The sequence below is a fragment of the Micromys minutus genome, assembly GCF_963924665.1.
Source record: "Micromys minutus genome assembly, chromosome: 17".
NCBI classification, from domain to species: domain Eukaryota; kingdom Metazoa; phylum Chordata; class Mammalia; order Rodentia; family Muridae; genus Micromys; species Micromys minutus.
This window is the reverse complement of record NC_137952.1, coordinates 19,076,537-19,085,566: the sequence shown is the minus strand read 5'-3', so window position 1 is coordinate 19,085,566 and position 9,030 is coordinate 19,076,537. Positions and strand designations below refer to the sequence as shown.

Sequence of the window (9,030 nt, the reverse complement as noted above, 5' to 3'; positions counted from 1 at the left end):
TTTTCTGCTATACAAAGAGTGAGATTTCCAATGGCTAAAGTAATAACTGAAACTTTATAACTATCCACTTATTTGGTTTCAAGGGAGAAAATGAGGTAATTCTATAGTTTTAAAATTTCAGAAGCCGAAAGGCTGGCCCAGAGTTTAGTTAGAAATGAAACTCCTAAAATGTATAAACTCAAAGGATATTTAAGCTGTGTCTTCACTGGCATGAATAAAAGTAAGTTAAACTCAAATACTGATTGCTGAGTGATGGCTAAATAGAGATCAATTGATTATCTTTAGGTTATCACGTTACTAGAAGAAGAATTTACCAAGGATGGGAATATTCTCTATGTGAACTCAAGGAATGGAGTATAAACTAACAGCACTGGGTGTCCCCAATCCCTAGACATTCTCCTAGGCATCCATGGAAACACCATTACTCATTGCTGACTTCACAGTAGTAATTATAGCTGCTTAGAGGCAGGAACACTGCAAATCTCTTATGTTCCATCTCTCTACTCTCACTGCACTGTCAAAGTTACCCCAACACCTTCCTCAAGATGTTAGATAAGAACTCAGACTGTTTATCATCACTGCCTTCCTACAACCATAACGAGCTTATTAGAATGCATGTTAAAGACAAGCCCTATTTAAACACTCATCATAATCATGTATATAAACAAAAATGGAAGGTATATATTAATCGAATGCCTCTCTTGTTATTAAGTTTATTTGGTTGTAACCAGAAACTTTGATTCACGTGAAGATATGAGTAAATAATTTGATAGATAATAGACAGGTAAATAAATTATAGATAGATAGATAGGTGGGTGGGTGGATGGATAGTAAATGGATGGATGGATAGATGATAGATGGAAGGGTAGATAGATAGGTAGGTAGGTAGATAAATAGATAAGTAGATAGATAGATAGATAGATAGATAGATAGATAGATAGATAGATAGATAGAAAGATGGTAGGTAAATAGACTCTAAACAATTTAGAGTGAGATACAGTCCCAAGTATATACAAGCTAGGTAGATAGTTTCTTTGAGAATCTCAACCAAAGAGCAATTACAATTCCATTAGCCAAATGAAGTAAGATGATATGTTTTGTAATATTTATAACACAATGTTGTACTTTGCCCATATAGTATCTTCCATCTATTAATTCAAACTGTTATACTGTTTATTAGCTAAGACTCATATCCATACTTGAAAGATGTGCTTCTTCACCTTAAAGTCAAATATCTATATGTGAACACATATTCTTATAGACTATATGGAAAGCAAACCCCTAGAGCTTGTAATTATGCTTAAGGGTGTTCTAGATTTAAATACTCTTCTAGATCCACATACATAAACAATAGTACAATCTTGCAAAATTTATGTATACATAAGTGATTAGCTAAGGAGAGGTGTGATGTTGATAAGCTACAAGAAATAACCTTAAGTAATAAAGTCCCTGTTGATTTTTTTGCATTTTTAATTTATTGCATGCTTCACAAAAGTAATATCACTCTAACAAAATCTGTCCCATTACTGTTTAAGCACATACTGAGAGTATTTTAGTTGTAAAATATAAAATACTGTTTTGGTTCAATAAACCTACTTCATTGCAATGTAAACAATAGGGCCTCATTGATTAGTAAGTCAAATAAAAAACAAAGTACTCCTTGGTATCCCAGGAAGATGTATTTATAATAAAATTTAAACTACATATTTTTTTGTGATCCCTAAGGCCAGGGCCCCTGGTGACTGGTATGTTCTTAACTAGGATCCAAGATCACTCTCCATGGACATTCCATACTTGTAGCCCATTATTCAAAATGTAGACTACTAAGAAAGATGGCACACAAGCCAACACAGAAAACTATTTTAGTCCCTCCCAGCATGTGATGTAATTTAGAGAGCTGCTAGACGTGTTGTCATGTTACCCAACAAAGGGGGTTCAGGTGGACCAGATAGATACATACTTTTATTTTCTAGTTGTATATTACATAATAAATTCTATTTACATTGTTTTAAAGTAGAACATGAATGAGTCCAAAAAAGTAAAAAGAAATTCTATATTTTATTGTTGCCTTAAAAACAGGACAAAATAATAAATATTTTCAATGTAAATACATATTAATTTTCTAAAGGAGGGGTAAAATGAAAATAGATTTAGAGAAAAACCATTAAACTTACAACATAAAATAAGTGATTATAAAATATATGTTTTCAGTGGATACAAGGTGTAAAGGACTATTATGAAAAATTATCCCCAATAGTGTTTCTAGGTGCTCATATATTCAAAAATCTGTTCAATGAGAATTTTTGTGTCTGATATAAAGCTGGACACACATTGCCCACTGTGTCTATGTATCTCCTCTCAAATTCTTTAAAGCAAAAACTAGAAAATTATTGTGGGCTGCTACTCCATAAGCACTTAATAATAATCTGTTTCTTAGTGTTTCTATAATTAACAAGGTCCAGCTCCACATATGTGAGCTGATCAGCTTCCCAGCAAACAACCTTATGGCTTCCTCATTCTGTAGGTGCATTCTGGCCGGTTCCTTAGTTCTCACAGGCAGAGAGCAGCTGTGTGTGGTAAGGCAAGTCTGGCCACTGAGTCATAGTTTCTTTATTGGGTCCTGATTTTGCAGCTTACTCGTTTCATAACTGTGGCTAGTCACATTTCTAATGCCTCTCTCTAATTGTAAAACAGGGAAAGTAACTCCTCCTGCTAGTTGCTTGTGGGGAGTCACTGATTTAAAAAAGGAAAAGAGATCAACTGGTTAATGATAAATATGATTATTACTTTGTTTGGGGATCTTAGAACATGAAGCTTAGCATAACCAGGAAGCGAAGCTAAAATGCAACCAACCAACGTTAAAACAGTTGTATTAAGTTATTGCAAATTTATGTATAACTCTTGACAGAGGACTTGGTCCATAATCTTTATTGAATAAAATAACTGAGTGAACTCTTGATTGTTAATTGATTCCTTTTTTCCTGTAGAAATTCTTTCTCTAATGATACCTTTTGTAAAACTAGAGCCACCCCCACACACTTTTAATATATCTTATCATTTCCCTTACATTTTTCCCACAGGATTTATCGACCTACATATAGTATTTTGTATCTCATTTTGTGTGTTTTTTAAAAATATGTTGCTACACTAGGAGATCAAGTCTGGAAAGTAGGTATGTTAATCTTTTTCTATCAATGTTTTATGCACAGAGCTAGACTGGGGCCATTTTGAAAGAATTGGCCTAGAGAAAAAATCTCAATAAAGTATCAGTTAATAACTGATTGGGTAGATAGATATAAGAGCAAACAACACCTTAGATCAGAGATAATTAAAACCAATTAAATGTGATAAACATCTTCAAATTCACTTCATTCTACTGAGAATGGTTTTCTTGTTGTTGACTCATTTACATCTAAAACCTGATGTCTCAATTGTCATTTAAATTTGCTCTTTGTCTGGATCCAGTGGCACACACTTGTGTAATCCCAGTACTTTGGGGCTAAGGCAAGAACAGGAAGTCAAAGTTGTCCTCATCTACCTACAATCTCAAGACAGGACTGGACTATATGGGACCATTCTCAAATAAGGAAGGCATTTCTTATATATTTGAATATAACCTTTAATGGCTGAGCCATCTCTCCAGCCCTAACATGCTAGTTGTCAGTGGTGAAAGGAGGTAGTAGGATTAGAGTACCATGATAAAATGAGTAGTTCTGGTCATTCCCTGGACACAAACTTAATTAGGAATTACATAGTAGAATACTTTCAGAGTACTGAAGTTTCTCTGGAATTTGCAAGGACGGCTTTGTGCAAAATTACATTGATCTCTGCAGTAAATATATATTTATTTATTTACAGTTACCGCAACTGATTCCCTCTTTGTAATGAAATATACCATTATCCAAGCTTTCTTTCTTCATTAATGAGTATAATCTCTTGGTAACCATTGACTAATTGACCAAATACTCACTTTATATGTACCCATTGTATTAAGTTATGGCCAGGCATACCTTTAATAAAACAGTGAATTGACAAACTGGTAATTGTAGAACTTGTTGTAGCACTGTTAGAAAAAGACCCATGTGATCTATTCAACCTTCCAAAGAACCCTAAGGCAGATAATCAGAAACTCCTGGAGAAAAATTGCTTATTTGTACTTTAAAAAAAAAAAGAAGTGTCACAGCTGAATCAACTCTGCCACATCATTTCACAAAAGTTTTTGGCAAGAGTTCTTTCTCACCACTAAGTTGTCCTACAAAGGACAATAAAGGGTGCAGAAACCTACACCTCCAGTAATCTATTTGGCTAAAACTCTGGCATTAAAGAAAAAGGACACTTTCTCATGACCAAGATGATTCTGAAATCAAGTTCACAGGGCAACATAAAAATGCAGAGTGACATTTTCATCCACTGGACTTCAAAACATTGTAAAGAACACTGAAAACATATGGTTTTTAGTTAAACTCATTTCCTAAAAATTCTTGAATACAAACAAACCATATTTGTATGCTGAGCTGGGAGAGAATCCTGAAATAATGACGCATAGAGACATCATAATTACAAATCCCTTCTTTTAAACCTTGGGTTAAATCTAGAAACGGAATCAAAGGAAGCATAAGAACCACTTGAGTTGGGTTTATTATGAGCAACTTTGCTATATTTCATGAGCTTTATCTGCCAGTAAACTAACTTATTACAAGTGAGACTGTGGCAAAGGCTTAATGAGTAAAAATGCTGAACATGTTAAAAACTAACGGGTCCATAGGATACTGCAGAGTTTTTCTTTGGTTTTGGGTTAGGACACACATAATTCTTATGACGCCCAAACTGGCCTTGAACTAATAATTTTACTGCCTCATCTTCAATTCTGACAAATAGATATAGAGAGTCACCACCTGATATGTTTTTTAATGTATCTTAGCTTTCTATAAGCAAATGAACACATTTTTAGAAGACCTATTTAAAGAAAAAAAAAAACAAGACATACAGACACAAAACTAAGGAGAACAGAATTCTGGTGCTGCAAACAGCATCTAAATACCTTTCCAGCAGGAAAAAAGCTGAAACAGGAAGGATCATTTAAGTCTGTGACTTTGAAATGAACATCCCTAACATAGTGAGATGCTGTCACATTTTCTAAAGCCATGAGAATTAAGAAAACCACAAAAGCCAGGAGTATACACAGAAAACCAGAGTATAGAAATATAATCATATTTTATGAAATCACCTTTTGATATTTATCTGAGTGCTTTTGATCTTGATTTTCTGAACATTTAAAAAAATGACCTTACCATGGAACGGTCAGTTCCATACCTCAAGAACAGTAGATAGAATTATACTTTCATTTCCCTCCGGAATGTCAGCTTATACGTCATTTTGACTCACCTTTATAAAGGTGAAAAACTGCATTTTTAAGATTGTTATACATGACATACTTCACGGCTTACTACATTTGAAAACTTATTTCTCTCTCACTCTGCCCAGCAACAGGGGGATGTGCCAATTATAACACAGCACCTAGCCTGGCTCCTGAGAGACTCAAGATAGGACTGCAGACAACATTCCTCAGGATCCTTTGCTACATTAGCACAGTTTGAAATAATTGGACAACATTTCACACACACACACACACACACACACACTCCAAATTATAAGTTAAGTATGTGTATTCTGACTCCATTCTCTTATTGTCTGTCGCCAGAAACACTTAGGGCCATTCTACCATTCAGTATGTAACACAGCTTTTAGTCATGCCAAATTATGAAAAATGAACAAGTTTATTATTGTTTGAAAAATTACATATTTTCTTAAAGTTTAGATTATGAAGCAAACAATAGATAAAAAAATGATGTCAGTTAAAAACCAAAGTCTTTCGTTACAAATTCTCTTATGTCTAACAAATAGCAGTTTAAGAACTAATTAAAATCTAGAGTACCCTTCGAGTGCACTAAACAGAATTAGACCACTGACAAACTGCCTCTAAGTTAATGTGTAAAAAATTTTGACATTGATTTATTATCTGCTGCCTCTGCCTCCCAGGTGCTTAAATTAAATGTACAAGCCTCAACAGCCCAGCAAGAATACAAACATCTTTTAAGCCAAGAGAATTCCCAGTTTAATTCATGCTCTTTGCCCTGAATACCTTTAATGGGTATTCTAAAAATAAGAGTTTTTCCAATATTTTATTGTGTATTTTATTATAATAAATTTGGTAATTTTTATAATCTATGGCATTTTTCTAGGTTTCTAAGTAGGATCTAACTAAGGTACTTCATCTAGGCCCAGATAAAGCTTAAAGGTTGAAAAAGTAAATGCTTAATAATGTTTAGGATACTGACAGCTGCCAATTAGTTATGATGAAGAATTCAATTCTGGAGCAGTTTTTTTTGGGGGGGGGGAACCAAAGCTATTCCAGATTATTAACTATCGACGGTGATGAAAATTGCATGGAAATTGCATGGAAATCTCATGTCTTCTTTTACCTTTGAACGTTGACAACTGTAGTGATTGCTCCTCTGAGCATCAGTAAGATACAGTCTTAAATATAATGCTTAACAAAGATGCTGGCATGCCCATGTCATAATGCTGATAGTAGATGTCTGCAAATAGGACGGTGATGACAGTGTGTGCTCCTCTGTAAGTTTACTTAATTAGGCTCAACCCCCTGTGTAACTAGATTTCTGCAGTTAGAAAGACAAATATTAATTTAGGTATTTCTGCTTGACATTCCACTTGTAATAAAAGATGTTCACCAAAACTAACCAGAAACCATATCATATAGATGGAAGGAAAAGTTAGAAAAGAGCATAAGAAAAATTAGTTTCTTCCTTATCAAGATTATACTTGTTTAATGCTAAGACATGGTAGGGGCTGGGGTGATGGCTCAGTAGGTAAGAGCTCTTACTGTTCCTTTGGGAAACCTTAGATTCTAGCATTCACATCTGGTGGATCACAAGTGCCTGTAACTCCAAGTCTAGGGTATCCAACACCTTACTTGGTTTTGGCAAGGGCACACTCGCACACACACACACACACACACACACACACACACACACACACACACATACATAGTTAAAATAGAGTAAAACAATATCTTATTTTACCTTGAATTCAAAACAATCCAAACTAAAAAAAATCTAACATATTTACGTTTGTGTAGACACATTTAATATTCTAGCAATATGAATATACACCTCAATTTGAACATGTTTTACTTAAATATTTATTTAATATAGAAATTCCAAAATCAAATTGAGTTGCATGGTGTGTGTGTGTGTGTGTGTGTGTGTGTGTGTGTGTGTGTGTGTGTGTGTTTGTGTGTAGTTGGTTCTCTCCTCCCACCATGGGAGAAAATGGAAATCAAACTCAAATCATCAGGTGTCTTATATTCACTGAGCCATAGTCTCCAAATTTTGACTTTCTGTATCAAAGCTAAGAGACTAATCAGGTCACGATTACAGTGGGAGTTCTTCCAGACCCCTTCGGCTATCTCTCCTTCCTATCCCTGCCTCTTCCTTTCCCTCACCTCAGATCTGCCTGAGATTCCTGAGCTTAAGTGACCCTCCTCCTTCAGCCACCCAAAGCTACAGGTGAATGTCACTCTTCCCAGCTACAGTTCTCATGTTCTCCAATAGCATGATGTTGATTAGGTATAACTTATTTATCCAGGAACATCCCTAGGTGGGGGAGGGGGACAGATACTAATTTCAGGAATTTGTCAGTATTTCCAGAACTTTGCGAGACTAACTACCTTACCATCTTCTTGCTTCCTTTGGGTTAAGAGAGGGAAACTGATGGGAGTGAGTGGAGGAGGCGTTGAGTTTAGTTAGAGAGAGAACTTGAAATGAGACCAGCAAGTCTAGACTTGTTCCAGGAATGAGACAAGTAGGGCTGAGAGCAGACCTACAGATCTGCTTCACACACAGGCTTCTTTCATGCACAGACTTTCCAGAGCCGAAGTCATCCCAAGGCTATTGCTGCATCCCTATAAGGTATTAGCTTCAAATAAATTTCAAAAGATGGGAATATACCCCAGGCTGGAAAGGTAAAGTGTTCCAAATTCATGGCCCTTTGTTCTAAGCATGAAACCTGTTCTGCAAGGTCTCTAATTCTACCCTGTGTGTGGTGGTGTTGCAATATGGCATGGGGAAAACACATTACACTTGAGGATGTTACCAAAAATAAATGCTAGGAATAAAGGATGGTCTTTAGTTGCACTTGGGTGAGGACCAAACTGGCAGCCTGATACTCTGAATCACCCTGTTTCAGATGCAGTTTCTCTTAGAAGGCTCCAAACTTTATCTACTTAGATAAACACAATACCCACACCATTTTATTTTTAGTTACAGCATATATACTTGGACTTCTTCATTTTTCTTTGCCCTTTCATAAGCTTCCATCCCTTAAAAATGTAATAAAAATAGTTTGCACAGTTTCATATAATTGCTTTTCCAAAGAGAAAAATAATAGAACTTTATACCTGATAGCATGAACCAGGTGAGGAAAAAGGGTGTCTCTGGTCAATGACATTTTTTTCCCATCCCATATAGAGTATAATGTGAATGCCTAAAATAATGCAAATGACAAAAGGGAAAAGTGACAGACAACCCCCCCCATGCCATTTAATACCTGAAATCGATTTAATCAACCTTTACAAACCATTTAGTGAGAAAATCACTTAAAATCATAACAAGCTGAGTAGCTGGGGAAACAGCTTAGTGACAAGAGTGTGGGTTCCACAAGGTTGAAGACCTGATTCGGATCCAACCAGTTACATAAAAAGTTGAGCCTGGTCACACAAGTACCTGTAAGCATTGTGCTATACCGTGGGGCGGGGTAGGGTGAGCACAGAGAATACTGGAGTTTTCTTTCTGTAGCCTATGTTCAAATTCAAGGAGATATTTTCTCAAAGAAAAAAGACAAAAGGCAGAGAATAACCCAATATTCCCTGTAGGTCTCTGCATGAGCACATACAGGTATGCACAACATACATATGAAACACACACACACGCACACTGGGGTAGAGAAAAG

At 35.6% G+C, this 9,030-nt stretch overlaps 1 protein-coding gene across 3 annotated transcripts in view; it reads left to right on the top strand.

Annotated features, from left to right (window-relative positions):
- The window catches only part of ANO3 (anoctamin 3), a gene marked incomplete at both ends in the record, with an annotated part of 320,161 nt that overhangs the window by 266,962 nt on the left and 44,169 nt on the right, over positions 1–9,030 (top strand). The window lies entirely within an intron of this gene.